The sequence below is a fragment of the Liolophura sinensis genome, chromosome 8 (genome assembly GCF_032854445.1).
Source record: "Liolophura sinensis isolate JHLJ2023 chromosome 8, CUHK_Ljap_v2, whole genome shotgun sequence".
Classification (NCBI taxonomy): domain Eukaryota; kingdom Metazoa; phylum Mollusca; class Polyplacophora; order Chitonida; family Chitonidae; genus Liolophura; species Liolophura sinensis.
The window spans coordinates 34,428,016-34,454,909 of NC_088302.1; the positions used below are offsets into that span (position 1 = coordinate 34,428,016).

Consider the following 26,894-nt stretch of genomic DNA (forward strand, 5'->3'; position numbering starts at 1 on the left):
TTTGGCAGGTACATGGTTCGGCGCAGTGGTTTCTCTGGGATCTGTCTGGTTTTCCCCATCTGTAGATCTTTCTCTTCGTTACATCAGTAAAATATTACTTTGTTTGGGATAAACCACTAATAAAAACAAAGGGTTAAATCGAAGCCCATGGAGGGCCCCCCCCCCCACTACACTATATGCAGACTGCCTTTTATCAAGAGCGTCTCATGTGCTTTACCACTGCACACTGTCTTCTGTTCACTACTTGCAATATGGTGAGCTACAAGTTACATGGACGATTCATGCAGATGGATGAATCGTCCCAAAGTTGAAGAAAGAAGAGACACTGATAGCATACATTTTGAGGATGTACTATACATTCCTTTACTTGTATGTTGCTCCTTTCAGAATTATGTGCGTTTTTTGCGTTAAAAAAGAAAACCTTAAAACTTGTTGCCAAGGAGACTACTCACCTTTCTTGTGGTTACCATGGTTACAAAATGCTGTGCTTCCTGTTGCAATCGTCACTTCAGGAGACTTCGAGGCATTAGGTGAGGTTCAGAAATTGTCTCCAGTCATTTCAATGGCTACCCCGGTATAACCGAAATATTCTTTAGTACAACGTAAAACACCAAATAAATCAAATATATTAATAAGGTATAATGTAGGAAAGCTGTCGTGTACCATATGAGGGACCAAATTAACATTCAGTCGGGAGTTATTGTTATTAGTAAACGGTTTACTGCTACTTTTTACATGAAGCCGTCCTATAATTTCGTACTTCATATACTTTCTTAGTTTTTTGGTGGTTTGTGTTGAACGTTGATTTGAACATTGGTCTCGCATGCAAAGATTGATATGGAACGTCCATTGTGCTTTGCGTTTTGTATGCTATCGTCTGTTTTCAAGCCTAGATCTCACTGGAAGTTCACAAGATCATGACCAATGACGTAGTCGACCCCTGACTATAGACAACCTGTAGACGTCATCTGTTCACATTCCATGGTGACATTTCAAAACACCTGTACTCTGTGGACTGCCTTTTTTTCCCGCACTTTAGTTTAGAACAGCTTTACGGACTACATTTTAGTGTATCCAGATTGACTAACTGAAGAAAGTACGAAGCCCACTCCTGAATAATGAATTATCAGGTTCGGCTGCGGCCCTAAGTCGGGAAATTTGTAAGGTACTTCCTAAAGGCAGGGATTTCGAATACCTCCACCTACATCAGTAACCTCGTCGCTTTCGTGTAAGTAAATGTTTTTTATCTTGAATACACCCCAAATTTTACGCCATACTTAAGAATACAGAGGTTAAGATACCCGTGAACGACCTACCAGTAACGATTGACATCATCGTTATCTGTGTATGACGTCAGGAGTGGCAAATATAGGTCGCACAGTCTGCTCGTATTTTACAAGTTGAACGATAGTTACTAATACATTTACGAGTTATTATTTGGGGGTTTTTATGTGTCTGCGGTGTGAAAGTGAAAACGACCTAGTAATAAGTGAGTGCTTGAGGTTTAACGTCGTGCGACCTACTAATGAAGCATTAGTCTATAGTAAGTATCGAATTTTACTTGCAAAAATGTCGAAAATAAGACGAGAAAATGAAATTCCATGAATTTATGCATATTACACACGGCGATAACGACATAGGCTTCGTACTGCAGTTTTCCAGCTCAGCCCATGCTGTAAACATGTAAACAGCCTTCTGTTGTGCGTCATTCTTAATATGTATCACCATTAACAGTTTTCCATCGTAACGACTCACGCGCACAATTCGTACTCGTACCTTGTTCAGTACCTAACCTCTCTAATACCTCAAATCTGCGACGCCGGCCAGAATTCTGATGTGAGAAAAGGGGAGCACAGCCCATGGGAATCCAACGACACGATAGCTATGCTTATTGATATAAATCAAGTTCCTATGGTTCATTAGAGAGGAGATAAATTAATCAAAACCGTTAGATTATTCCAATTCACTTTATTATATACAATCTATGATATACTACCATAAAAATAAACACAATAAACATCATTCCTTGCCATAAGGGAGCTGTTTAAACGATTTAAAATATTATGTAGGGATATTCATCTCGCGTGCATTTATAGGCATACTTTCCCAAAACAAATGAAAAAATTTCAAACTTTAGGGTGTAAAATGGGATCAAAACCGATCAAAATCGTTTTACTTAAAACATCACATTGAACAAAAAGAAACAGTCAAACATACAGCTATAAACAGTTACACATCTGATTCTCTCACTATCAACAAATCCATTACATTAAACTTGCGTTCTCGTCTATAAATAAATAAAACTTACACCTCATATATATATAAAGAGATCAGTGAAAATCTTAAACTCTAGTACAGAGAAGGCCTTCGACCAGTACATCTGCTTTGATAAACAGCAGGACCAATCTACATGTATAACTCTAAGGTCATCTCAAGTAGAATGCACTCGCCTATTTTCTACGACTAATCTTCACACAACATATTTGGACTTTTTCCACTGTAGAATAATAGCTGTTCATAGCTTGGCGCGTGGATATAATGGCTTGAGAGTGGCCCGCTGACGAGAGATCTGACGTCACGTAGACTCACGTCACCGCCAATACCCACGACGAACACCTCAATTCCTCGTGATTTTGTTCTCTTTGCCTGAGTAATAATTTTTTCAAGGTCTTCAAGCTCACCGTCTAAAAACACTAGCGCCACCTGGCGAGCGTCTGTACGACCCCCATTTTCTGATGAAAACGCACCCATCCTCAGTTCTTGGAACAAAGAAGACAAGTCCCGTCTTTCTGTTCCCTCTGTCACCGTGGTTAAGGTTTTCCTGTCTGATGTCACAGGAACACGGAGATTGTCAGATGGACACGTGTTTGCAAGAAGCCCAAACTTAAACGCCGCTCCCGACATAGGAAGCCGACTTACAACATTGTCTATAAGAGGTAAGATGGCGGCTGTTTTCTGTGCTCCCATTTTCCCGAATCGTACACAAACATCACATCAGTGGCTCTTTTGGGCACATTCCAATGCGTTTCTTCTCGTCAGAAGGTTGAACTGTAAATATTGAATGTATAAAAAATTACCACAGTAAAATATAGGCATATTTATTTCTAACAGTAAGGAAACGTCTTCAAACCGTATTCTGGTAATATTAAAAACGCTTTTCTCCGGAATTGTGAATATCTCTAGCTATGCTACAGTACGCATCAATTCCATCGAGATGAAATTTGTAGAAAAATAAAATTCACCGATATGCGTTCAAAAAGTGCGCATTTCAGACATACATTAGAGGATAAGGACAAAACTAACAACAAATACAACGACGTCATCTAATAAAGCTGCTCATCGCAGCAAAGAGAAGTGTAGGAGATAATCGCATTTTATAACCTGACAATACATACCTTCACAAGTTCGAATGGCCAAAATTTCTTTGATGGACTCCAAGGCGTCGTAATTGCTGACATGGAAGACAAATCTCTTGGAAGGCTCACTGGCGATGTCAGTCAATTCCTGCATATCTACATCTTCTCCGATACCGATGGCAAACAGATAAATCCCCTGATTTTTGGCCAGCTTGGCTTGTTCGACTGTCAGTTCAGGGTCACGCGATTGTCCATCCGTCAAGACAATAGCAATATGAGCAATTTCCTGTCGAATAACTTCCGGTGCCATTGCTCTTGTGCGCATGTCACGTATAGCCTCTCCTGTGCTTGTTCCACCACCTAGGTAAGGTATGTTTTTGATAGCGTTTAATAAATCAAGTTTCGACACATAGCTGTCCAAGTCAAAAACTGGATATACAGAATGACTAAAGGTAGAGGCTCCAACACGCGTTTTCTTTGGTCCGATGTCAAAGATGTTGACCACATTCTGAACAAAGCTCGTCTGTTTCTCAAAGTCCTCCAGGAGAATGCTGCTAGAAGAGTCAAGAAGGAAAAACACCTCTGCTGGCTTTCCTTGGCAGACTGAAAGTAGAAAATAAGAAAATTAAAGATTAAAGTCATATATCCATGCTATCATTATGACAATTATATGTCCAGATAAGTCTAACATTGGTTTATGACTTTTGAATATCTTTCTTGAAATGGCCAATTACAAATTAAAATTAGTTACCAACTAAAGTAGCATTTTGTTTATTGCCTTTAGCCACTGATACAAAGGTATATGGTAATCTGAACTAAACGTACCTTTACTAGGGTCTTGATGGCCTGGTTGATCACCCAATATTCCGTGCGGATTGGGTTGAGTGGTTGTAGTAGGCTTGATGGTTGTAGTAGGCTTGGTGGTTGTAGTGCGTTCGGTGGTTGTAGTGGGTTCGGTGGTTGTAGTGGGCTCGGCGGTAGTAGTGGGCTCGGTGGTTGTACTGCGTTGGGTTATTGTAGCAGGTTCGGTGGTCGTAGTAGACTCTGTGGTTGTAGCAGGTTCGGTGGTTGTAGTAGGCTCGGTCGTTGTAGTAGGCTCGGAGGTTGTTGTTGGTGTAGTCATCTTTCTAGTGACTGAAAAGTGAGGGATATATTTACAGCCAAAATATCAATCAGAATGTAAATATTGAGATATAGGTATAGAGGTCAGATTACAAAGGATTTTAGAAAACGCGCATGAAATTTATATAAAAGTAGCCGCTACAGAAAGTACTTTGATTTGATGCTAACAATCCAAACGTTACAAGTCTATGCCCAAATAAATGTGGGCTCTATATGAGAGACTTAGGATCCAGGGTCAAAATTGGTAGGGACGTATTGTAGAAAACCTTTCTTCGCATTTCGAGAACAATCAAGAACTATGGACATTTAGGCCAACACCTTGCACGATAGAAGTCCTTAACACTTCAGTGTTTAATCTAAGCGTTCAATGCGTGTATTGCTGTAGGCCGTATCTTTACAGTCCTCTGTACACGTTCATATGCTTAGAACCATCCCACTGTTCAGGTCGGCTCCCTTCCTCTCCATAGAATGATGTCACTGAAATACACTTACCTTCACATGTTCTGATGGCCAGTTTGTCTTTGATCGAGTTCAAGGCCTCGTAATCGTCCACTGTAAAAACAAACTCTGTGGATGGAGAACTTGCAATCACCTCCAGTTCTCTGTTCTCTTTCATCAATGCCGAACCCCACACCGACGGCAAACACCTGGATACCGGCAGACTTCAAAGCCATGGCCTCATTGTAAGTAGCGATAGTATCTTCTGACTGTCCATCTGTTATAACAACGGCGATTCTAACAATGTCTTGACGAGGACTGTGATCCGAGGAGAACATCTTCACCCGGGCTGTTCTCAGAGCATCAGACGTGTTTGTCTCTCCAGTCAGATAGGCCACTGATTTCACATCTTCTTTTGCCGACTCTTTCTCGATATGATCGCCGAGGTGAAACTGTACCGACGAGTAGTCGCTGAACGTCACAACGCCGACCTGTGTTTGCTGAACCCTGGGACCGACATCGAAAACGTCAATGACGTTGCTGACGAAGTCCACTGTTTATGGAAGTTAGGTTCCCAGATGCTACTGGATGCGTCCAATATAAACACGACATCAGCAGCCTTTCCTCCACACAAATTTCCAGCTGTAATATACAAGGTAGACTTGATGTGTTAATTCGTGTATTATCCTTTCTCCATTTTTTTAGACGCTAAACAGATACAAAAAACATTCAATATGCATCGAAAACGGCTTTCCTGCATTTTATATGTACAAGGTAACAGACGGGGTACAGACAAATCCATTTGCTTCTGGTATGAAAGGCAATGCTTTGCAAAAATACTGCCATATACTTGAAAATGTCAAATCAATAACAATTCATGAAGTATTTCATTATGTGCCGAATATAGCCTGGTGAGATAATTGTGGCTCCACGCCGACAGAGTTTCTTGAGCGTGTGCCTCAATGGACCTAAAAAGGCTTAAATTTTTTGTCCAAGATATGATGTGAATTGCAAATATCTGCTTTGATAAGATTCTATTAGCAACGTATGCATATTAGCGACCAACATTTTGATACATGGTTAAATATTTAAAACAATGAGAACGAAGGTATAAAAGTCTTCGGTGCTGTACAGAACTCTTCGATATCTGTGATGTGGAGCGATGACATTGTTGTTGGTTAGAACATGTGGTGAGTGAGTGCATGCTACACAACAACAACAACACTGAAGCACAGACAATAACAAGCAGGGTATGTAATTTATCTTAATAACATACCTGGCTTACTGTTCGCCACGGTCAGCATGACCTGTAAAAGCAGAAAGGACATTAAAGTTAGGCACTGTCTACGTTTAGATTTTAACAGAGGCATTATTAAAAAGTGTCTGTAATAGAAGCGTAACACGAGGACAATGTTGTAATACGTCGCCAATGACCTTAAAGGTTACTTTAACAACTGGATTTGTCTCAGAAAAAAGGCATCTTCTTATCCAAATTTCCATGGGTTATATAGAATGGCAAAATAAGTATGCGAACTTACAACATTATAAAGCTCAGAATTAGTCGTCCCATTTTCTCTGTCTTTGATCTGCTGAGTTTGCTTGGTGTGCAAAGAATATCTGTCCTGCGCCTCGGCAAGAATTTATACGCGATCAGATTTCCGGATTGTGCTGATATTCGGAAGCAGGATTGATACCACACATTCCTACCTCTCCCGTTCGTGGGAAAAAAAAACGACACTTTGGTGGTTAGGCCACCGGTGCACTCTCTATATATGGCCAGAATATCCATACAAGGATATAGAAAACACGCCCTCGTCATGTGACTATCCTTATTGGGATTACGCACTTCACACCATAAGAGAGGCAGATCGTGGGAAGTGGCTGAAGACGCACATGACCGTCTCTCCCAAGCTTCGTATTTCCGACTACACTCAGAGTTCAGGAAACGTCCCCTTCACAGACGTCTAAATTTAGGACCTTGATAAATTCTACCAGGCATTCTTCAAAGTATTTACTCTCAAAAAGTGATGCTAACAAATGAAGAGTTTATATGCATTTTTACCACAAAATAAAAATATCGACGATGCCGACATCCAGAGCTGAATAAACATTTGGGAGTTGTTTTTAGCTGAAAAATATGCAAATGACACATCGCATAATCTCCAATTATGGTTTGAATGGTTGTGTATATAGGGGTTTTCTGAGCTAAATGTGTTATATGAAAGCGGGTCCTGACTTTTCAAAGTCATAGTCAAGAATACCAATTCCAAACAAGACACATGCGAATAAGGCAAAGAATATTAGCGTCAAAGATAACTAGAGAAGCAGTCACCAGTTTTTACTTTGTCATTGCATCTGAGTGGCGAGTGTTCAAGTGTTCACAGAACATTTGTTAAAAATACTCCAGAAGTACAGAAATGGCTGAATTTATGTCACTCTGTTTCATAGTTGAGTTTAGTTTCGCTTGACCAATGGAATGGCTTGGTTCAGCATCCTGGATTATACATCATAACATTTTATGTGTATACAAACAAACAACAGCCTTACTAGAAAACATCTATTTCATGTTTTACACCATATCTTTGTACTTCCTGCTGCATATCTCCTTCGTTCAATTGGAGTTTGGGTTTGGTTGTCCTCATATATCTTACTGACCCAGAGCTACTTTCGTGCTGCACCACTGCCGTACAATAGTCTATTTCTTATCCAATCGCCTATAATCAGCTCTCTGTAAATTCAGTTAAACTATAGCTACCAACATTTTCCATTAGTCAGTGACACGTAACAACAGAATTGTACATGTGGACATACTGGAAGCTCATATTCTTGCAAAGAAAAATGAAGTTAGAACACTTTTTCTAATTCATAATGCTAAAGTACAGGAGCTTGGTTTCAGCGACAAGAACCCATTGGTTCGGTGACGGTCACAATTTATTCAAAAACAAGTGGCATGCTTTATATTGAGCAGAGTTCAACATGCCTGGAGGGAGGGCGACACCAGTTACCTAAGCCGCTATCGACTTAACTGTAAGCCATATTACTGACATTGCCATATTTGATATTGGTTTTTCGTATTAGTTTACTATAACCTTAATAAATGAATTATTAATTAATAAAGCGATGTAGTCTGTTTGCAGAGACAATAGTGTATGCTGTGTTACTGCATGGAGTTTCTTCTAACTCGTGTTGGTTTAGCCATTGTAAAACAAATTGCTCTCCACGCTCACTGACCAGCATTCAACTTGCTATTGAACAATGATGACGTTATAGGGGACAATGAGTTTTTGGTGTCGAAACTAAACTCTTGGAGTTTAACATTATGAATTAGAAAAAGTATTCAAACTGCGTTTTCTGTGTATAATGTGGAAATTCAACATATCAGTGTATAGAGCTTGTGTTGTTACGTGTCGCTGACTAAGGGCAACTTTGGTAGGGAGTATGACTGATTGTACAGACAGCTGAATATAGGCGATTCCCTAAAAGAAATAGCCTATAATGTAAGTTCACGTAAACTGAAAATGACGCTCATCTATAACTGTTATTAGGTATTTCTAAACTTGTTATTAATGTGGACGTTCAACGTATCAGTGTGTAGAGCTTGTGAATGGTACGTGTCGCTGACTAAAGCGAATTTTGGTAGCGAGTATAACTGGTTTTACAGACAGCTGAATATAGGCGATTCCTAAAAGAAATAGCCTATAATGTACATTCACGTAAACTGAAAAGGGATGACGCCCATCTATAACTATTTTCTTTTCACTATAAATCCACAGCAACGTTTACAGTGGTTAAAGCCTCGAGTGCCTCGTCGACTAGCCTGCCAGACACCAAAGCATCATACCATGGTCTGCATTGTTTAGGTAGAGGATAGACGAAAATCTGTGAAAGTGCGTATAGAGTGCAAGACTCTTGTGATGTTAGTTGTCTGTGCAAACAACAGGTCGACGATCATTTTAGGTATCGCATTAGTTTGGTAACATATTAGAGTTACTTTTTTTGTATCTGCCAGTTATTCTGTGGATTTACAGTGAATGAATGATTATATCTTAAAGGACGGTGTTCAGTTTTACATGTGAAAAAACCGGAATGACCTTCGGCAAATTACTGACCAAATTTCCCATGTGCTCACCATATTGGTCAAATTCTCTCCACAGAACGTTACACCCGGCGAAATCGGCCACACGAGCGTTGTCGACCGCTTAATGTCATCAAGGCTCCACGGGACAGTGGCAGCGAAGGAATTTCCTTTTTAGGACTGGGCTTGATCCTTCACTGAGTTGCACCGTGTCAGTATAATATGTCTGGGTGGGGTATCATGGTCTGGTGCCTTCGGCATGATACTTCAATCGATGCTCCATTTTAGCAGCATTTAATCGCCATGTCACAAGAAGGACACATAAATTGTTAAGTAAGATGTAAACCCGAAGTATACGTTTATATCTTTATTATGCGCCCGTCCAGAATAACTCATAACTCATGTTGTGCTATGGAAGTGTCGCGTGCAGGTTTATTTTAACTCATAATACATGTTCTAATAATACACTCCGAATGTGCGTTCTTAAAAACTCAAATTGCCATAGGGGCCTATATAACTGCCGTGTGCACGCTCACATTTTACTCATGTCTTATGACATGATGTGTCACAGCTGTGTGCAGGCACACATTGACTCATTACTCATGATGACCTACATAAATGTAGTGCGCACTATCACGCTAACACACACGGCATACAGTCCTACGTGCATGTGACTGTCGCGTGCACACTCACAATAACAAATAACTCACGTTGCCTCATGTTACTGCTGTATGGTACTCTCATATTGACCAAAAAAAATCATAGAATGTAAATGTACCTGTCGTATTCTCTGATTTACTGTCGTGTAGTTTGCAGTCAGTTATGTCAAACATATTGTACTGTACCACTCTCGTGCGAGCCTACATATACATATAGGGGCCGTCAGTCACTCGTAAAGTCGGAGTCGGGTCATACCAAAGACTTTAAAATGATAGTTCTTGCTTGGCAGCTCAGCACTGATAGGTTAGAGCAAGGAATCAGAACTGAATGGCCCGGTGTCAGTATAATGTGAGTTGGCGGGGTGTCCACGTCTGGTGTCCTTGGGCATAATACTGCAGCAGCGGCAGCACTTCGGCGGCATGGATTCGCCGTGCCTCAAGAAGATAGCATATATATCTTCCATGGCATTCCCTGTGAAAACACACCTAATGATTCTCCTCGTCGTTATATGAGTGAAAAATTGTAATGTACGACATTAAATCTCAAGCATACTTACATACATAGTTACTCGTAAAGCATACTGCACCATGCCTTGTAATAATTACTCGTAAAACTTATATTGTACTATTTCATTGTCGTGTAGTCGCCATGTGGCACAGTGGCCGTCAGTTATACACCTAAAATATATAGTACTGTATTACTGTCCATTATCCGGCTGTAGGTGAGAAAGTCTATCACTCAACGCGACGATGATCGTGGGTTTTCCCCAGTTCCTCCCACCATAATCCTTCTTATCAGTGAAATATTCTTGAGTACTGTGGTACAATACCAATCAAATCAATAAATAAATAAATTACTGCCAGTTAGAGGCTCCCGTTTACCACTGACGTGTGAGACCATACTCACACCGCAAGCATAGTAATTAAACAATTAACCAAATGTTATTTTGGATTTGAAAAACAGGCTTTTGTACAATAGGTTTTAATAGGTCCCAAAAGTCAAATATGAAAAATACAACTACGGTAAAAACAACACACTTTTGGTTAAAACATCACAATAAAATAGATATTCTACAAAGTAATACAATGAAATGTTTACTATTTTTTCTTCCAAAGAAATAAAAATTATCCACAAGTAAAAATCAAGTTTCTTCAAAAGGAAGCAAAAGCGGCATTTATGCAAACATCTGAATCTGGGATCGTAGGAAGAAAAGTTACAACAGAAGCCTGTTATAGGTCAAATTTTTACACCGTTTTCGACATTGAAGGTAATCTTACAATATTTTCTATCACAAGTAAGATGACGATCCATTTTTCCAGCCTCCCAATTTCCTCGAATCGCACAAAAACTTTAAAGAACTCACTTAACAATTTTTAGAAAGTCATGAAAGCTGTCGCTTATAAAACTGTACAAAAATGTATTTATAAAATTTTGCAGAACCCTTAAACATTTTAGGGAAATGAACAAGACTAGGATAAGTTCAAATTCCCAGCCGCCGTCATACTATTTTCTAGTTGTGTCCTATTACTGGCTTCTGTCACCGACGTCATTTCTTTCTATATTAGGGGTTTATATATGTACCTATGTATCTATGTATTTATGTATTGCAATGGAAGTGGAGTATTTTCAAGAATTGTTGGCGGATAAAGCAGTTGTTAGGTTAATGGAAATGGTAATTGGGTTTTTTTCCAGTAAATCACAGCTTTCTCCAGCAATTCCAATAATCCATGGCCATTCCCTGTGAAAACAAAAAAAAATGGGGAAGGGCCTCTCGGTTGTGACCTCACCGCCAAATTGTCTCCCAGTGATAATTTTGTCTGTTAAAGTCCTCTGCGTCGTGACCTCATAGAAGATGGACATCTCAACAGTTCCAGACAAAAGTCTTAACCAAATAAGCGCCACTCATTTCCACACCTGTATAACCGAAATATTATTTAGCACAACGTAAAACACCAAATAAATGAAATAAATTCATACAGTATAATGCAGGAAAGACGTCGTGTGAAGGACCAAATTATTATTTGGTCGGAACTATCGTTATTAATAAACAGTTGACTGCTACTTTTTACACGTATCCGTCCTATAATTTCGTACTTCTTATATTTTCTTAGTTTTCTGGTGGTTTGTGTTGAACGTTGATCTGGAAATTGGTCTGGCATGCAAGAATTGACCTGGAACGTCCATTGTGGTTTGCGTTTTGTATGCTAACGCCTATTTTGATGCCTAGATCCAACTGGGTGTTCATCTGTTCACATTCCATGGTGAGATTTCATTACAGCTGTAGTGTATTAGTGTATCCAGAGTGACTGACGGAAGAAAGTACGACGCAAACCCCTGACTAATGAATTACCAAATTCGGTTGCGGTCTGAAGTCGGGGGTTTCTAATGCTTCCCACAAACACGCATAATAAATACTTACAAGTGGTCTTCTATTAAAGCATAGGCTGAGTTTTACCAGTATACACTACATCACATGACGTAGTGAGCTTTACCAGTGTACAGTATGCAGACCAGCTGCTGGTCACAACACATGGGGAGTTATATTATTGTACCGTATGCAGGTCGACTTACACTCACAAGACATAATTCCTGTCCCCTGAATTAGAAATTCTTGTCAAACACCAATCAAATGAATGCATATACGGTATTTTGTTACCTGTGCATATCACTGTGCATTTAATATTGCAAAATTTGTGCTTAGATAAAAAACAACTGACAAATTATTTTTGCAATATTTTACAACCATCCCACCCCAAAAGCATAATTCTAATCATAAATCTAATTCTGTTGAATTGTTTTTTTACGCTGTATATTCCACCTTACTGTAAAATGTGGACGTGGCATGTCAAGGGAGACGTCATTTTGTTGTCGTCATTTCTATATTTATTTATTTACCTCGTTAAGTTTTACGCCGTACTCAGGAATAGAGAGGATAAGATACTGGTGAACGACCTGTGAGTAACGAGTGACGTCATCGTTATCTGTGTATGATGTCAGGCAAATCTAGGTCGTACCTTCTGCTCGTTTTTACGAGTTGAACGATATTTAATACGTAATACATTTACGAGTCAATATTTGGCGGTTTCATGTGTTTAGGTGTGAAATAAGAGTGAAAAACGACGTACTAATGAAGCATTAGTCTATCGTAAGTATCGAATTTTACTAGCAAATTGTGGCAGTTAAGCCGAGAAAATCTTTCAACTCCATGTATTTTATGCATATGACTCTGTGCGATAACGATGCAGCGTTCGTGCTGCAGATTTCCAGCTCAGCCCATGCTGTAAACATGTAAACAGCCTTATGTTGTGCATCATTCTTAATATGTATCACCAGTGACTTCATGAAATTACAGTATTGGTCTAATTTATTGGAAGACACAACTCTTGGAGTAGCTTAAAAGTTATCCATCGTAACGAGTTGGTCTGGTTCACACGCACAGTTCGTACTCGTATCTTGTTGAATGTCTTAACCACTCTAAACACATCACCTCTGCGACAGCGGCCAGAATTATGATGTGAGAAAAAGGGGAGCACAGCCCATGGGAATCCCACGACACGGTAGTTATGCTTATAGTTATCAATCCCATAAGCCACTGTGGTTCATTAGAGAGGAGAAAAATCAAACAAAACCGTTAGATTATTCCAATTCACTTTATTATATACATTCAATCATACGCTACCAGTATAATAAACACAATAAACATCATTCCTTGCCATAAGGGAGCTGTTTAACGATTTAAAATATTATGTAAATATATTCATCTCGCGTGCTTTTATAGGCATAACACAAAGGAATAAATTTCAAACTTTCAAACGAGTGTAAACGTGGGGATCAAAACCGACCAACATCGTTTTACTTAAAAACATCACATTGAACAAAAAGAAACAGTCAAACATACAGCTATAAACAGATACACACCTGATCTCTCACTATCAACAAACCCATTACATTAAACTTGCGTTCTCGCCTATAAATAAATACAACCTACACTCATATAAATATAAAGAGATCACCGAAAATCTAGTACAGAGAAGGCCTTCGACCAGTACATCTGCTTTGATATACAGCAGAATCAATCTACATGTATAACTAAGGTCATCTCAAGTAGAATGCACTCGCCTATTTTCTACGACAAATCTTCACACAACATATTTTGGACTTTTCCACTGTAGAATAATAGCTGTTCATAGCTTGGCGAGTGGATATAATGGCTTGAGAGTGGCCCGCTCACGAGAGCTCTGACGTCACGTAGACTCACGTCACCGCCAATACCCACGACGAAAACCTCAATTCCTCGTGATTTTGTTCTCTTTGCCTGAGTAATAATTTTGTCCAAGTTTTCAAGCTCACCGTCTAAAAACACTAGCGCCACCTGGCGAGCGTCTGTACGACCCCCATTTTCTGATGAAAACGCACCCATCCTCAGTTCTTGCAATAAAGAAGACAAGTCCCGTCTTTCTGTTCCCTCTGTCACCGTGCTTAAGGTTTTCCTGTCTGATGTCACAGGAACACGGAGAATGTCAGATGGACACGTGTTTGCAAGAAGCCCAAACTTAAACGCCGCTTCCGACATAGGAAGCCGACTTACAACATTGTCTATAAGAGGTAAGATGGCGGCTGTTTTCTGTGCTCCCATTTTCCCCGAATCGTACACAAACATCACATCAGTGGGCTCTTCTGGGCACATTCCAATGCGTTTCTTCTCGTCAGACGGTTGAACTGTAAATATTGAATGTGTACAAATTTACCACTTAAACAAATATAAGTATATCTATTTCTAACTGTAAGGAAACGTCTTCAAACCGTATTCTGGTAACATTAAAAACGCTTTTCCCCGGAATTGTGAATATCTGTAGCGTTGGTGCAATACGCATCAATTCCAATCGAGATGAAATTTGTAGAAAAATATAATTCACCGATATGCGTTCAAAAAGTGCGCATTTCAGACAAACATTACAGGATAAAGGACAAAACTAACAACAATAACAATGACTTCATCAAATAAAGCTGCTCATCGCAGCAAAGAGAAGTGTAGGAGATAATCCCATTTTATAACCTGACAATACATACCTTCACAAGCTCGAATGGCCAGAATTTCTTTGATGGACTCCAAGGCGTCGTAATTGCTGACATGGAAGACAAATCTCTTGGAAGGCTCACTGGCCATGTCATTCAATTCCTGCATATCTACATCTTCTCCGATACCGATGGCAAACAGATAAATTCCTTGCTTTTTGGCCAACTTGGCTTGTTCGACTGTCAGTTCAGGGTCACGCGATTGTCCATACCGTCAAGATAATAGCAATATGAGCAATTTCCTGTCGAATAACTTCCGGTGCCATTGCTCTTGTGCGCATATCACGTATAGCCTCTCCTGTGCTTGTTCCACCACCTAGGTAAGGTATGTTTTTGATAGCGTTTAATAAATCAAGTTTCGACACATAGCTGTCCAAGTCAAAAACTGGATATACAGAATGACTAAAGGTAGAGGCTCCAACACGCGTTTTCTTTGGTCCGATGTCAAAGATGTTGACCACATTCTGGACAAAGCTCGTCTGTTTCTCAAAATCCTCCAGGAGAATGCTGCTAGAAGAGTCAAGAAGGAAAAACACCTCGGCTGGCTTTCCTGGCAGACTGAAAGTAGAAAATAAGAAAATTAAAGATTAAAGTCATATGTCCATGATATCATTATGACAATTTATATATCCAGATAAGTCTAACATTGGTTTATGACTTTTGAATATCTTTCTTGAAATGGCCAATTACAAATTAAAATTAGTTACCAACTAAAGTAGCATTTGGTTTATTGCCTTTAGCCACTGATACAAAGGTGTATGGTAATCTGAAATAAACGTACCTTTACTAGGGTCTTGATGGCCTGGTTGATCACCTAATATTCCGTGCGGATTGGGTTGAGTGGTTGTAGTAGGCTTGATGGTTGTAGTAGGCTTGGTGGTTGTAGTGCGTTCGGTGGTTGTAGTGCGTTCGGTGGTTGTAGCGGGCTGGGCGGTAGTAGTGGGCTCGGTGGTTGTACTGCGTTGGGTTATTGTAGCAGGTTCGGTGGTCGTAGTAGACTCTGTGGTTGTAGCAGGTTCGGTGGTTGTAGTAGGCTCGGTCGTTGTAGTAGGCTCGGAGGTTGTTGTTGGTGTAGTCATCTTTCTAGTGACTGAAAAGTGAGGGATATATTTTACAGCCAAAATATCATTCAGAATGTAAATATTGAGATATAGGTATAGAGCTCAGATTGCAAAGGACTTTAAGAAAACGCGCATGAAATTTATATAAAAGTAGCCGCTACAGAAAGTACTTTGATCTGATGCTAACAATCCAAACGTTACAAGTCTATGCCCAAATAAATCTGGGCTGTATATGGGAGACTTAGGATCCAGGGTCAAAATTGTTAGGGACGTATTGTAGAAAACCTTTCTTCGCATTTCGAGAACAATCAAGAACTATGGACATTTAGGCCAACACCTTGCACGATAGAAGTCTTTAACACTTCAGTGTTTAATCTAAGCGTTCAATGCGTGTATTGCCGTAGGCCGTATCTTTACAGTCCTCTGTACACGTTCATATGCTTAGAACCATCCCACTGTTCAGGTCGGCTCCAATCCTCTCCATAGAAATGATGTCACTGAAATACACTTACCTTCACATGTTCTGATGGCCAGTTTGTCTTTGATCGAGTTCAAGGCCTCGTAATCGTCCACTGTAAAAACAAACTCCGTGGATGGAGAACTTGCAATCACCTCCAGTTCTCTTTCATCAATCCCGAACCCCACACCGACGGCAAACACCTGGATACCGGCAGACTTCAAAGCCATGGCCTCATTGTAAGTAGCGATAGTATCTTCTGACTGTCCATCTGTTATAACAACGGCGATTCTAACAATGTCTTGACGAGGACTGTGATCCGAGGAGAACATCTTCACCCGGGCTGTTCTCAGAGCATCAGACGTGTTTGTCCCTCCAGTCAGATAGGCCACTGATTTCACATCTTCTTTTGCCGACTCTTTCTCCATATGATCGCCGAGGTGAAACTGTATTGCTGAGTAGTCGCTGAACGTCACAACGCCGACCTGTGTTTGCTGAACCCTGGGACCGACATCGAAAACGTCAATGACGTTGCTGACGAAGTCCAACTGTTTATGGAAGTTAGGTTCCCAGATGCTACTGGATGCGTCCAATATAAACACGACATCAGCAGCCTTTCCTCCACACAAATTACCAGCTGTAATATACAAGGTAGACTTGATGTGTTAACTCATGTATCATTCTTTTCTCTATTTTTTTAGACGCTAAACAAATACAAAAGAACATTCATTATGCATAGAAAACGGCTTTCCTGCATTTTATATGTACAAGGTAACAGAAGGGGTACAAACAAATCGATTTGCTTCTGGTGTGAAAATCTTGAAAATGTCAAATCAATAACAATTCATGAAGCATTTCATTTTGTGTCGAATATAGCCTGGTGAGATAATTGGTGGCTCCACGCCGACAGAGTTTCTTGAGCGTGTGCCTCGATGGACCTAAAAAGGCTTACATTTTTTGTCCAAGATATGACGTGAAAATAAAAATACCTGCTTTGATAAGTATTTTTTGATAAAAATACAAATATCTGCTTTGATAAATACCTTAGTACCATGGCAACGTATGCATATTAGCTGCCAACATTTTGATACATGGTTTAAATGTTTAAAACAGTGGAGCGATGGACATTGTTGTTGGTTAGAACGTGTGGTGAGTGAGTGCATGCTACACAACAACAACAACACTGAAGCACAGACAATAACAAGCAGGGTATGTAATTTATCTTAATAACATACCTGGCTTACTGTTCGCCACGGTCAGCATGACCTGTAAAACCAGAAAGGACATTATAGTTAGGCACTGTCTACGTTTAGATTTTAACAGAGGCATTATTAAAAAGTGTCTGTAATAGAAGCGTAACAAGAGGACAATGTTGTAATACGTCGCCAATGACCTTAAAAGTTACTTTAACAACTGGGATTTGTCTCAGAAAAAAGGCATCTTTATATCCAAATTTCCATGGGTTATTTAGAATGGCAAAATAAGTATGCGAACTTACCAACATTATAAAGCTCAGAATCAGTCGTCCCATTTTCTCTGTCTTTGATCTGCTGAGTTTGCTTGGTGTGCAAAGAATATCTGTCCTGCGCCTCGGGCAAGAATTTATACGCGATCAGATTTCCGGATTGTGCTGATATTCGGAAGCAGGATTGATACCACACATTCCTACCTCTCCCGTCCGTGGGGGAAAAAAACGACACTTTGGTGGTTAGGCCACCGGTACACTCTCTATATATGGCCAGAATATCCATACAAGGATATAGAAAACACGCCCTCGTCATGTGACTATCCTTATTGGGCTTAAGCACTTCACACCATAAGAGCGGCAGATCGTGGGAAGTGGCTGAAGACGCACATGGCCGTCTCTCCCAAGCTTCGTTTTTCCGACTACACTCAGAGTTCAGGAAACGCCCCCTTCACAGACGTCTAAATTTAGGACCTTGATAAATTCTACCAGGCATTCTTCAAAGTATTTACCCACAAAAAGTGATGCTAACAAATGAAAAGTTAATATTCATTTTTGCCACAAAATAAAGATATCGACGATGCCTACAGCCAGAGCTGAATAAACATTTATAGAGTTATTTTTAGCTGAAAAATATTCAAATGACACGTCGCATAATCTCCAATTGTCTCCAATCTCCAATTATGGTTTGAATGGTTGTGTATATGGTAGAATACGTCTGAAGGCAAACGGTCGAACCATTGTAGAAGGGCAATTGTATTTGGTGTAGACTTTTAGGCCTATTAAGTTGACATGCGTCTGATTCCAACCTGTTTAATGGCAGTTCAAATCGTGTTTGCAAGATGTGAATAACTTGGCATCGGCAACTAGTGAAATTGCCATGGTACTAAGGGCTTACTTAGCTAAATGTGTTATATGAAAGCGGGCCCAGACTTTCCAAAATCATAGACAAGAACACCAATTCCAAGAAAGACGCATGCGAATAAGGCAAAAAATGTAAGTGTTAAAGAGAACTACAAAAGTAGTCACCAGTTTCTACTTTGTCAATGCATTTGAGTGGCGAGTGTTCAAGTGTTCACAGAACGTTTATTAAAAATACTCCAGAAGTACAGAAATGGCTGAATTTATGTCACTATGTTCAACATTTCAGTGAGATCAACATTTATGTGTATACAACCAAACAACAGCCTTACTAAGAAACATCTATTTCATGTTTTACACCATATCTTTGTTCTTCCTACCGCAAATCTCCTTTGTTTAATTGGAATTTGGGTTTGGATTGTCCTCATATATCTTACTTACCCAGAGCTACATTCGTGCGTCACCACTGCCGTACTATAGTCTATTTCTTTTAGCGAGTCGCTTATATTGAGCTCTCTGTAACTCAGTTAAACATGCAAGGAAAATGGAGTTAGGACACTTTTTCTAATTCATGATGCTAAAGTACATGAGCTTGGTTTGAAGGACAAGAACCCATTGGTTCGGGTGACGTCACAATTATTCAAAAACAAGTGGCATGCTGGATATTGAGCAGAGTTCAACATGTCTGGACGGAGGGCGACACCATTTACCTAAACTGCTAGCGAATTAACTGTAAGCCCTGTTACTGACACGCTCTTATTGGATATTGTTTACACGTTTTAGTTCATTATAACCTTAATACATGAATTTTATTTTATCTCTTGTAGTATATGATCTCACGGCAATATAGATTTGGAGATGAGTGCTAGGAAATTAAAGCGATGTAGTCTATTTGCAGAGACAATAGTGTATGCTGTGTTACTGCATGGAGTTTGTCTGAACCGCTGGTTGGTGTCGCCATTGTAAAACAAATTGCTCTCTACGCTCATTGACCAACTTGCTTTTGAACAATTGTGACGTTATAAGGGACAATGGGTTTTAGCGTCGAAACTAAACTCTTTGAGTTTAACATTATGAATTAGAAAAAGTATTCAAACTACTTTTTCTTTGTAATAATGTGGAAATTCAACATATCAGTGTATAGAGCTTGTGTTGTTACGTGTCGCTGACTAAGGGCAACTTTGGTAGGGAGTATGACTGATTGTAAAGACAGGTGAATATAGGCGATTCGCTAAACGAAATAGCCTATAATGTAAGTTCACGTAAACTGAAAATGACGCCCATCTATAACTGTTATTAGGTATTTCTAAACTTGTTTCATTTCTACTATAAATCCATTGTGTGTCTACAGCAACGTTTACTGAATTCACAGTAACCTACTTTGGTAGGGAGTATATCTGGTTTTACAGACAGGTGAATATAGGCGACTCGCTAAAAGAAATAGACTATAATGTAAGTTCAACTGAAAACATATCACGCTCATCTATAACTGTTATTAGGTATTTCTAAACTTGTTTCATTTCTACTATAAATCCATTGTGTGTCTACAGCAACGTTTACAGAATTCACAGTGGTTAAAGCCTCGAGTGCTTACTCTCGTCGACTGGCCTGCCAGACACCCAAAACATCCTACCATGGTCTGCATTGTTTAGGTACAGGATAGACGAAAATATGTGAAAGTGCGTATAGAGTGCAAGACCCGTGTGATGTTAGTTGCTTGTGCAAACAACAGGTCGACGATCATTTTAGGTATAGCATTAGTCTGGTAACATTTTAGAATTAATTGTGTTTGGTATCTGCCTGTTATTCTGTGGATTTACATTGGATTGAATGATGCAATGGATTCATGCACGGCGGCGTTCAGTTTTACATGTGAAAGAAACCGAACTGACCTTCGACAAATTACTGACGAACTTTCCCCAATGCTCACCATATTGGTCAAGTTCACTCCAGAGAACGTTACACACGGCGCAAATGGCCACACGAGCGTTGTCGACCGCTTAATGTCATCAAGGCTCCACGAATAGTGGGAGCGAAGGAATTCCTTTACAAAACAGGGCTCGAACATGCACTCCGTGTGTTATAGTAATTAAAAGGTATGCACCTTAACTACTCGTCCACGGCTCGTTTCCATGTCTTGTTACAGCTTTGTGACGATACTGGCAAATCAGTAATGTTTTCCTGTATAACTATAGACCGATTCGGTGTTCAGCAGCATTCAGCAACATTCAGCAGCATGGATTCGCCCTTCCACAAGTAGACACATACATTTTTAAGTATGGTGAAAAACCCAAGTCATACATTTATATATTTGTGATTGTGCGCGTCCAGAATAACTCATAACTCATGTTGTGCTAAGGAAGTGTCGCGTGCAGGTTTATTTTAATTCATAATACATGTTCTAATATATACACTCCGAGTGCGCGTTCTTAAAAACTCAAATTGCCATAGGGGCTTATATAACTGCCGTGTGCACGCTCACATTTAGTCATGTCTTATGACATGATGTGTCACAGCTGTGTGCAGGCACACATTGACTCATTACTCATGATGACCTATATAAATGTAGTGCGCACTATCACGTCATACAGTCCTACGTTCATGTGACTGTCGCGTGCACACTCACAATAACAAATAACTCACGTTGCCTCATGTTACTGCTGTATGGTACTCTCATCATGACCAAAAAAATCATAGAATGTAAATGTACCTTGTCGTATTCTTCTGATTTACTGTCGTGTAGTTTGCAGTCAGTTATGTCAAACATATTGTACTGTACCACTCTCGTGTAGCCTACATATACATATAGAGGCCGTCAGTCACTCGTAAAGTCGGGAGTCGGGTCATACCAAAGACTTTAAAAATGACAGTTCTTGCTTGGCGCTCAGCACTGATAGGTTAGAGCAAGGAATCAGAACTGATTGGCCCAGTGTCAGTATAATGTGAGTTGGCGGGGTGTCACGTCTGGTGTCTTGGGCATAATACTGCAGCAGCGGCAGCACTTCGGCGGCATGGATTTGCCGTACCTCAAGAAGACAGTATATATATACACACCTAATGATTCCTCGTCGTTATATGAGTGAAAAATTGCCATGTACGACGTTAAATCTCAAGCATACACACATACATAGTAACCGGCAAAACATACTGCACCATGCCTTGTAATAGTTACTCGTAAAATATATTGTACTATATCACAGTGGCCGTCAGTTATACTCCTAAAATATACAGTACTGTATTACCGCCAATTATCCGGTCGTAGGTGGGAAAGTCTGCCTTCAACGCGAGGATGGTCGTAGGTTTCTCCGTTCTCTAATAGATTTCCTCCCACCACAATCCTTCTTATCAGTGAAATATTCTTGAGTACGGCGTAAAACACCAATCAAATCAATAAATAAATGAATTACTGCCAATTAGAGGCTCCCATTTACCACTGACGTGTGAAGATCATCAGTTACTCACCCCGCAAGCATAGTAATAAGGCAATTAACCAATTGTTATTTTGGATTTGAAAAATAGGCTTTTATACAATAGGTTTTAATAGGTCCCAAAACTCAAATATGAAAATACAAATATGGTTAAAAACAGCATACAGATGGTAAAAGCGTCACAATAAATTAGATATTCTACAAAGTAATACAATGAAATGTTTATGTTTTTATAAAGAAATAAAAATTATTCACAAGTAACAATCAAGCTTCTGCAAAAGGAAGCAAAAGAGGCATTTAAGCAAACGCCCGAACCTGGGATCGTAAGATGAAAAGTTTTAACAGAAGCCTGTTATAGGTAAAATTTTAACACCGCTGAAAGTATTCCTACAATATCTCCTATCAGAGGCAAAATGACGACTGTTTTCCCGAGCTCCCATTTCCTCGAATCGCACAAAAACATCAAAAAACTCACATAGTAATTTTTAGAAAGTCACACCGTCGTTAGTAAAAGTTAGTAAAAAATATATTAATGTATTTATAAAATTTTGCCGAACGCTTATACATTTTAGGGAAATGAAGAAGACTAGGACAAATTCATATTCCCAACCGCCGTTATACCATTTTCTAGTTGTTTCATATTACTGGCTTCTGTCACCGACGTCATTTCTTTCTATAATAGGAGTTTATGTATGTACTTATGTATCTATGTATTTATATATCTCACTGGAATTTGAGTATTTTCAAGAAGTTCTTGCTGATAAACCAGTTGTTATGTTAATGGATATGGTAATTGGGTTGTTTCTAGTAAATCACAGCCCTTCTCCAGCAATTCAAATAATCCATGGCCATTCCCTGTGAAAACTGGGAAAAAAATTGGGGAAGGGCCTCTCGGTTGTGACCTCACCGCCGAAGTGCCTCCCAGTGATAATTTTGTCTGCTAAGGGCCTCTATGTCGTGATCGGACGGACATCTCAGCAGTTTAAAAGTCTTCATCGAATAAGCGCGGACATTACTTATAATCTAAAACATTTAATTATCTTTCACAATTTTACACATTTAAAACTGAGAAATATGAGATCAATGAAGATTTCTTCTGTCTATACCCTACAGGAGGACGGAGAGAGACACTGCTGTATGCAGATAAGCCGCCTCGAGAACTACCAATGTGGCCTTATAATGCATAAAAATACTGAAAAATATCAATTCAGATCTAGTACACAGGGCCATCCTCTAAAACAAATTGATCATCATCGCACAACATACTTTGAATGTCATCGCTAAAGGATAATAATTCTTTGTAACTTGGTACGTGTACATAATGACTTGAAAGTGGTCCGCTGACGAGAGCTCTGACGTCACGTAAACTGACATCATCACCAATTCCAACAACCAAAATCTCAATACCTCGAGACTTGCTCCTCTTTGCCTGATTAATGATTCCATCATGGTCTTCAAGCTCACTGTCTAATAACACCAGTGCCATCTGGCGCACGTTTGTACGACCCCCATTTTCTGGCGGAAACGCACCCATCCTCAGTTCTTGGAGTAAAGAAGACAAGTCCCGACTTACTGTTCCCTGTGTCGCCGTGTTTAAAGTTTTCCTGTCTGATGTCACAGGAACTCGGAGATTATCAGATGGACAGGTGTTTGCCAGAAGTCCAAATTGAAACGCCGTTTCTGACATAGGAAGTCGACTTACAACATTGTCTATAAGAGGTAAAATGCTGGCAGCTTTCTGGGTGCCCATTTTCCCCGAATCGTACACAAACATCACATCAGTGGGCTCTTCTGGGCACACACCGGTGCGTTTCTTCTCGTCAGACGGATGTACTACAAAAGAAAAAATTTAACCGGTGACAAATTGACATGCAAGGAGGCCAGTCTATGATTGGAAGTCTTACCATTTTCGTATCACCCAATTCTATAAAACAGAACTTGACATTTTTGTTTCTGCCTATAACACTGACATCCAACTAAAAGTGAAAAAGTTCACTATAGTCTCCAACTTTCTTATTGCTGTGTAATCTTTGAAACAGGCTTTATTTGCTTAACAATACATACCTTCACAAGTTCGAATGGCCAAAATTTCTTTGATGGACTCTAAAGCGTCGTAGTTGTTGACATGGAAGACAAATCTCTTGGAAGGCTCACTGGCCATGTCAGCCAATTCTTGCATGTCTACATCTTCTCCGATACCAATGGCAAACAGATAAATCCCCTGATTTTTGGCCAGCTTGGCTTGTTCGACTGTCAGTTTAGGGTCACGCGATTGTCCATCCGTCAGTACTATACCAATATGAGCTGCATCACGTCGAATAACTTCCGGTGCCATTGCTCTTGTGCGCATGTCACGTATAGCCTCTCCTGTGCTTGTTCCACCACCTAGGTAAGGTATGTTTTTGATAGCGTTTAATAAATCAAGTTTCGACACATAGCTGTCCAAGTCAAAAACTGGATATACAGAATGACTGAAGGTAGAGGCTCCAACACGCGTTTTCTTTGGTCCGATGTCAAAGATGTTGACCACATTCTGGACAAAGCTCGTCTGTTTCTCAAAGTCCTCCAGGAGAATGCTGCTAGAAGAGTCAAGAAGGAAAAACACTTCTGCTGGCTTTCCTTGGCAGACTGAAAGTAGAAAATAAGTATGTAAAGATTTCTCTTTTTCTACTGCACAGCTCCAGGTGAAAGAACTTCTGGATGGTTTTTATGTATTTACGTGATTCATCGCAGTAATTATATATAGTATCCTACCCTTTGTCAAGTTGTATTGCTTAACAGACAAGTCCTCCTCATCTCCCAAGATTCCCTGTGGCTCTGTGGAAATCTTCGCTGTTGGCCTGGTGTTGGTGATACTGTCATGACCTGTAGTGGTAGGCTGGTCAGTAATGGTTGCTGTGCGGGTAGCTGTGGTGGTACTGGCGATAGTTGTTGTGGTAGATTTAGTAGTACTGGCGACAGTTGTAGTGGTAGCCTGGCTAGTACTGGCTGCTGTAGTCGGTGAAGTCATCTGTTCGGTTACTACAAGGTTGCAAAATATTTTTGTTAACAATACTGCATGAATAACTTCATATTTTATGACCACACTTAAAAAGTGCTATACTTATACATAAGGGCAAAGAAGTTACATGAAGACAGCATCCACAGAGGTTGTTTTGATTGATCCTTAATCACTTCCTATATTTAAGCTCGCTTTTGTAAACTGTCTAGAGCAATACAGAAGACTTTTCTGCGTCTTTTTATGTTCTTGTAAGACTTACTGTTAATTGAAGATACACTGTCACAATTCACTGACTAAACAAGTCATCCTAGATGTCTTGAATGCATATCACTGTAAGTCTGTACACAAAAAGCGATTCCATCCACTTACCTTCACAGGTTCTAATAGCCAGTTTGTCTTCGATCGAATCTAAGGCCTCGTAATCGTCCACAGTAAAAACAAACTCCGTGGATGGAGAACTTGCAATCACCTCCAGTTCTCGTTCATCAATACCAAACCCCACACCAACGGCAAACACCTGGATACCGGCAGACTTCAAAGCCATGGCCTCTGTTTTCGTAGCATAAGTATCTTGTGACTGTCCATCTGTGATAACAACGGCGATTCTAACAATGCCTTGACGAGGGCTGTGATCAGCCGAAAACATCTTCACCCTGGCGGTCCTCAGAGCGTCAGATGTGTTTGTTACTCCAGTCAGATAGGTCGCTGATTTCACATCTTCTTTTGCCGACTCTTTCTCCATATGATCGCCGAGGTGAAACTGTATTGCTGAGTAGTCGCTGAACGTCATAACGCCGACCTGTGTTTGCTGAATGTTGGGACCGACATCGAAAACGTCAATGACGTTGCTGACGAAGTTCAGCTGTTTATGGAAGTTAGGTTCCCAGATGCTAGTAGATGCGTCCAATATAAACACGACATCAGCAGGCTTTTCTCCACACAAACGCCCTGCTGTGATATGCAACATACATATGGCCTATTAATAAAATTCTCGATCTTTTAATTTACACACTTTGGGCTATGCTTACAGATGCTTGAAGGTCATATTTCTGCAACTTTATCGCAAAAGACGTTGTATACGTCATAGCGCCAGAAGACCATGTTATTTCGGAGAAAAGTTACGAAAAATTGATTTACAAAGATTTAGAAATGAGATCTTAAGGGGTTAAAGAATGCCTGACCATCTAGTATTTCACAACCCAATATTCAGTATATCCGTAGTCTACTTTCCGTACTTTGTAGGATATTTTGGCTCATTCAGTGTCAAGATTATAGAACATATCAGAAGTACTTACCTGGTTTACAGCTTGAAGCGGACATAACAATCTGTTAAACAAAAAGAAAGAAATAAGTTCATTTATTGGAAAGATTTTCATGATATAGTCTATGGGTTTTACTGATATCCGGCTAATATATCGGAATAACTATATACGGCCTTTTAAATCAATTGGATATAGAACTATACGGGCTTCGGATTCCTCTCCCTCCGAGCAAAACATTGATTTGAAACGGGAGAAGACCACGTATTAAAGTGTTGCTTTTCTCCTTCACTGAGTATTAAAAGCGCTTACCAACAGCAGGAAAATTCGTGTCAAGCGCGCCATTTCCTCTGCTTTGGATGTCGTCGATCAGTTGCTTTTGTCCCTCTGTGTGCTCAGTTCAATCCTGAATATCAGATGGCTGTAACATACCAGCTTTTATACATCTATACTTCCCGGCTCATGCAAATTTGGTTTCAAAGAAATCATAGTAGATATTTCTAGTTTTTCGTGGGAATACACCTTCATCTTCCGGGTCAGGGCAGTTGCACATTTTCCGTTTATAACCAGAATGTCCATATACGTATCCGGAAACGCCACCCCCAATAACTTACCTACCCTTAGGCTTATGTCGT

The 26,894-nt window shown here is 39.9% G+C and overlaps 1 pseudogene; it reads right to left on the reverse strand.

Annotated features, from left to right (window-relative positions):
• Positions 1-2,989: 2,989 nt before the first annotated feature.
• Positions 2,990-26,651, reverse strand: LOC135473450 (collagen alpha-4(VI) chain-like; annotated as a pseudogene).
• Between the last annotated feature and the right edge of the window lie 243 nt (positions 26,652-26,894).